Source organism: Octopus bimaculoides, chromosome 18 (genome assembly GCF_001194135.2).
Source record: "Octopus bimaculoides isolate UCB-OBI-ISO-001 chromosome 18, ASM119413v2, whole genome shotgun sequence".
Classification (NCBI taxonomy): Eukaryota; Metazoa; Mollusca; class Cephalopoda; order Octopoda; family Octopodidae; genus Octopus; species Octopus bimaculoides.
The window spans coordinates 410,916-417,792 of NC_068998.1; the positions used below are offsets into that span (position 1 = coordinate 410,916).

At 34.8% G+C, this 6,877-nt stretch overlaps 1 protein-coding gene across 10 annotated transcripts in view; it reads left to right on the forward strand.

Moving 5' to 3' along the window:
- Nucleotides 1-6,877, forward strand: part of LOC106871672 (peripheral plasma membrane protein CASK) — a 516,651-nt gene that overhangs the window by 205,208 nt on the left and 304,566 nt on the right. The window lies entirely within an intron of this gene.

Below are 6,877 nucleotides of genomic sequence, written 5' to 3' on the forward strand. Positions count from 1 at the left end.
GGATGTAGCAACCGTTACCAATATAGCATAAGAACTTACCTTAGGAGATCATTAATTAGATTCCTTAAGGGTCGTTCTCACAGTTTATATTTATATCATAAGGTTTTTAAACTTTTAAATTTTCATATTTCGATATATCGAATTTGAAGTCTCTGTCTCTTTTGAATATGAAAATTTAAAAGTTTAAAAACCTTATGATATAAATATATATATATATATATATATGTATGTTTGTATAAACATACATGCATGCACATACACACACACACAGGGAAGAGACATAAGTTAATAACCAAGGCAAACATCATAAACATTGTCTGTCTGGACAATCCTAGTTGAGAGAACCCGATATTCCTTGATTGATGGAGTTTCATTTAGAATTTACATTTAAAATTGAAACTAAAATTTTAACAACAATGAAAATATTATTATTTGACATTATCTATTGAGGGGTGAGGTTCATGGGTGGATAGGATCTGCAGTGGTTACTTGTGTAATTGTGTTGGGGAAAAGAAAAAGACAAGAAGATATTGCTGAATTTTTTCCCACCTTAAAACACACATTGTGTGTATATATATGTGTATGTATGTATATGTGCATATGTACGTAATGTTTGTTTGTGTGTATGCATGTGTGTATATCTACAATATATGTATATGTATGTCATTGCTGAAAAGATTCCATGTCTGATTTCTTTATTTCTCTCTTCCCACTCCTCCCAAAGAGCCATTTTCTCCACAATATTTTGTTCAATAACTTATCTCTTATTTTTTGTTCATCATCATCATTATTATTATATGTATATTTCATATATGTATATATTTTATATATGTATATTTTATACATCTACAGTGTATATAGATTCATTAATATATGTGTATTATATATATATATATATCATATACACATATACAGACACACACACTTATGTGTGTGTGTCTGTGTGTTATTTTTACTGCTGTTATTTTTCTCCAATACTTTTGTTTCTTTTAGTATTTTTCCTACATTTTTTTTGTTTATTTTTTCCGTTCTTTGGCAGAGATTTTAACTCACTCTTTCTTCATCTTTCATTTTCAGTTATGTCCTCTGCCAAATATACTTTGAGAAAGACTTAGACATTCCTTGCTTCTCTTTGAACTTTCCACTTTCTCTGACTGACACACACACTCTCTCTCTCTTTCTCTCTCTCTCTCTCTCATTCTGCTCTCTCTCTCTATCTCTCTCTCTCTCTATCTCTCTCTTTCTCTCTTTCTCTCTTTCTCTGCGTTCTCTTTCTCTATCTTCGCCCTCTCTCCACACTCATAAATTCATAAATTGATGTATTCTTTATTTAGAAAATGTTGACCTTCCAAACCACAGGAGTGGAGCTTGTTGTCAGCCAGGCAGCCTGAGACAGGTTTAAAATTCTAAGCCCCATTTATGCTCTTTTTATCCTTACACCAAACCCGAGTTGGATCTACAGTTTAATTTGCATTTGGTACTTACATGTCTACACACCTGTTGTATAGCACTAACACATGATATCTCATGGCTGTGCTACCTAACTGTGAACCCTGTGCTCTGGTACCTGGCCAGTTCTGGCTTCCTGTGTGTTGATGCACCTAGATTCTAATGAAGCCTATTGCTAATCTATATATATGTAGGGAGAGAGAGGTTTTGTGGCATTAATACCACTACCTTTAACCATTTCCTTAGAAATTGTCTACGAGTCCTGCATCAGATGTTTTGGAGTAATAAAGAAAAAAGTCCTGTTTGTCAGAAAGGAATAGAAATGTGATTCTGAGGTAAACATTTCGAAAGAAAGTTAAGGATGTGAAGTAACTGTGCCTTAAAACTGAAACTGAGAATTGGACCCTAAATCACAGGGAACCTTACTTTACCATATTCCATTATCCCCTTGTAAACTGATGGGAAATGCAGATTTCTTATGATATGGTTCTGTCTCATCTTAATCTTCTATGTTGGTCCAGGAGCAGGTTTTGTTGGGATTATAGTTTCTTGAATCAGTTCTTCTCTTGTAGAACTGACTCAACCTAATTTCTTGTGCAAGTTTTCTAAGATGCAGTGAGTGAGGCTCAATATATAATTTTTACTTGTTTCCCAAACCCTGGAGGGATAAAAAGCAAAGTTGACCTTCTGCCATTTGGTGAAATAGAAATTGTTGTGAAAGCTATCTAAGCACTGTGATGCATTTAATCTGGCATTTGACCATTTCTACTGCCTTGCCAGCCTGATAATGACTGTTAATTAACTTTTAAATTGAAATGTTACATGAAAGATGGAGAGTATAGAGCAATATAAAGTAAGGAAAACTACCAGTATATTGCATACTGATACATTTATGGGAAATAGATAATTTTATTTGGAATTTGAAACTGGTAAAAACAAAATAAAATAATGGGTGAAGTAAATTTTAAAGTTTACTTCAACAATGAAACGATTCCTGGCAATTTGTTGAAGACTTCTGTAATGACTGGTTGCTGCAGTTTCTTTTTCAGATGTTCCTCTCCTTCGTTTTCTTCAGATGATTTTATTGGAAACTGGCAGGAGATGGAAAATAGATGCTCTCCATATTGATTTCATGGGTTGAAAAACTACACTTGCTTGTCAGATGTTTGGTTCACAGGACAATTATGTAATTAGCGGACATTCATTTACTGTGTCAAATCCATCTGCCTTCATTGTCTACTTTCACATGTACATAGTGACAGAGGAAAACATTACTACAAATGTTGTTCTTGTAGTTGTTGTTGTTAACATTATTAATGTAATTTTATTCATATATTTATGTAAGGCAGAACTGTTTGTATGCCAGGCAAAATGCTTGGCGGCATTTTGTCTTTAGGTTAAGAGTTCAAATTCCACCATGATTGACTTTACCTTTCGTACTTTTAGGATTGACAAAGTAAGTACCAGTTGAGCACTGGGGTTGATTATATTGACTTACCCCAGCCCTCAAAATTGCTGGCCTTGTGCCAAAATTATTATTATTATCATCATCATCATTATTATTATTATTATTATTATTATTATCCTCATTGTTCAACATTTGGCAGTTTCAGGCAAATTTCTCCTGCATCACCTGCAGAGGTTTTGTTAATTCCATTGAGAGTAATTCTTTGATGACCCTTGGAAAGGTGAAAAGTAAAGTTGACCCAAATGCAATTTGAACCTATCATTTAATCAAAATTAGCAAGATTCTGACGATGCTGTTGTCTGAAATATTTCTTGATTCTGAAGACAAAACCCAAATATTTCTCAAGTTGTGGAATCAAACAGAAATAAAACAAAATGGAAAGTTTCAATTGATCTAACAAAAGGGATTTGATTGGTAATTGTTTGGAGAAGAATTATAGATGCTTCCTTCACATTTGTTGGTAAATTCTACTAATTGGCAGATTTAACTTTGTTGATCATGATAAGGCCATGTAAGAGCACTGACATGCACGCATACAAGCATAGAGGAGAGTGAGGCATTTAGTAATGAGTTCTGCAAGTGTGTGTGCGTGTGTACATGTGTGTGCATGTGTGTGTGTGTGATATTTTGAACTGACCCAGGGTGTGTATTTGTAGGCATTTAAAATATGAGGGATGGTGGGTGGATTGTTGGAAATGTTCCAAAGTTTAGATATTTAAGAATTTGGGGAAAGAGTAAAGACAGTAACAATAACAAGTGCAACAACATCACTGACAACAACAACAACACAAGCAGTAACAACAATAACAACAACTTCTGAAAGTGCCTGGAAAGCGGGAAAAGAAAAATGTAAAATTAATTTAAGATTTTTCAAGAATGGCATTAAAAAGGCTAAGATCTGCCAGTGCTGGGTGTTTCCATTGGCAAATATATTGACATTGGCTAATACTGACATTTGAACTATTTAACAGGAGATATAGATTCACACACACACACACATAACTGTTTGTTATAAATTCATAAACATACACATTCATCTCTCTTTTCTTTCTCTCTATTTATCTGTGTGTGTGTGTGTGTGTGTGTAATACTTTTAAGATGCACTTGTTCACATACAGAGCCACATACTTGTGTGCATTTGTGTGTGTATGTTTAAGATATGCTTGTTCACACACCCACACCAGCACACAAGTGTTTGTGTGTATGTAGATACAATAATCCCTCAACTATTGCAGGGGTTACATTCCAACCCCTGCCCACCGCAATAAATGAAAATCCATGAAATAGAAAGAGTACTACTCACTGTATATTGTTTTTTATTATTTTTATAATTTATATATATTTCTTTTTTTATAAGTTCAAAACAACACCACAGAGGAATCGGCTTAAGGTTAAATAATAACCCACAATAGGGTGAAGGATTACTATATATATATATATATATATATATATATATATATATATATATATATATATATATATAGATAGATAGATAGATGCATACACATGCACACATTGGTATAATTTTGTGAAGATTTGTTCACATTTCCAAGTGTTGACTGCTATTTATTGCTGATTGTCAATGACCAAGGAACACTCACATATGTGTGTGTGAGTATTGTGTGTGTGTGTGAGTATTGTGTGTGTGTGTGAATATATATATGTATGTATATATGTATACACATATATGCATAATAATAGATACAGTTAAATTTAGCTGTGAGGTATTGACTTGCTTATTGATACAGTTCATTGTTGTTGTTGTAGCAATCAATATTCTTTACAGGATAATTTGTCTATTTTCCTCAACACCACCAACAGCATCATCATCAGCACTATCATCCCCCACCGCATCATCATCATCATCGTTCATTGACTCCATTGTTGTGTTTCTGCCATTTTATCTGAATAAAACAAACCAAGAAGTTATGAAGAGGATTGTCATATTGGAATCTTGTACGACCAGTTTAGATCCATTCTCAACCAGAAACCATTGCAGCAGAAATAAAAAAAAGATTATCAAAATATTATTACTTCTTCTTTAGACTGAGATTCATTTTGATCAAACACAAGTAGTCCAGCCATGACCCTCCTGTTTTAAACAGTGTATCAAAGACAATATTATCAAATGTATTCATGTTTCTTCTTCTTTAAGACAGGAAGATGTCATTGGAGGGAGATTTGGCCTTTTTTTTACTGATTTTAAATATTCTTTCTACTATAAACAGAATACCTGAAATCTTGTGATGGGGGCTGGTTGATTACATTGACCCCCAGTACTCAACTGGTATTTATTTTATTGATTCTGAAAGGTTCAAAAGTAGAGTCAATCTTGGTGGAATTTGAATCCAGAATGTAAAGCTAGATGAAATGCCATTTTGGATTGTGTCCCGTGGGCAGACGATGCTGCCAGCTTTTGGTTGAGTTAAAATAGAAGTAACTGTTATGTTATAAATATTTCATTGTACAAAACCAAATTTCAGTCCATTCCATTTGTTCTATCATTAAACTGTTCCAGTCTGTGTGATGCTAATAATGAAAGGTTAAAATAGATACCAATCGTCCCTCATGCCCCTTCCTTCCCAGTCATGGACACAAAACATATGCATCTGTGGAACCTTTAGTCTTCTTAACTACAAACACCACAGAAGTGTGTATGAACCAGTGAAGCATATACACCATTCTCTCTTTACACTGGCTAAATACAAAATATTTCTTGATAATATTCTCCTCAATTATAAACTTTCCTTTTGTTCTCTTTGTATGCAGATGGCATCTCCCCACCAGCAATATATATAGACTGACAATGCCAGAACAGGTGCCGTTGTTACAATTAGCCAGCTCACTGGCTAAAAAATATATGTGTTAGTGATAGAGGCCATATTAATCCTGAGGTGTAATATTTATCCCCACTTAAATCTGGATGTTCTATTAGAACAAACTGTACTGTGGTAGTTATCACATCATCATCGCCATCATCGTCATCATTTAATGTCTGCTTTCCATACTGGCATGGGTTAGACGGTTTGACATGGAGCTGGCTCGCTGGGAGTTGTCCAGACCCCAGCAGTCTAGTGAGGCATGGTTTCTATGGCTAGATGCCCTTCCTAATGCCAACCACTTAACAGAATGTGCTGGGTGCTTTTTAAGTACCACTGGCTTGGGGGTATTTATACAGCCCCAGCACAGGTGTGTTAATGCCGCACAGTCACGGATGCTTTTTAAGTGGCACCAGCAACTGAAACAAGCCTATATATGTAAAGAACAGTGATTTCACTCATCTTCATGTGTCTTTATTAAGTACAGCAAATTTCCACATCTTCTGGTCCCTTGTCATTTCCTCAGTGAGGCCCAGCATCCGAAGATCCTTTCTCACCAATTCATTCCATGTCTTCCTCCTGGGCCTTCCACAGATACCCTCCACAATTAGAGCTTGACACTTCTTTATGAAGCTGATCTCATCCATATGCATCTAGTAAGTAGTACATGATGTGTGTGTGTGTAATGTATACTGTGATAGTTTTATATATATATATACATATATATATATAACTATTTTAACGATGCGTCCTGTCCAACTCTTCGAAACGCCCGTGTTAAAACGGGGGTAGCTGATGAAGGAAAATGTTCTCTATGTGGCTTGTGTGTTTTCTGTACTCTGGTTATTATTATTTTCTTGTCTACGTTTTGTTTGCAATGTCCTGTACCCAGATATGCACCTATATATACAGGTAGACGTAGGTATGCACATACCTGTACGTATATATGCATATACTCATTTATTATTTGTTTTTACATGACCGAACGCAAGCGTCATCACTGTTGTAAGTAGTTATTTCAACTTTATATTTTCTGACGCGAATCTATCTCTTTCTCTATCACTTTTCCCCCTCTTGTTCTTCCTCTGTTACTACTACGTATCTCTCTTTACCCCTCTCGTTCTTCCTTCTGTTACTACTA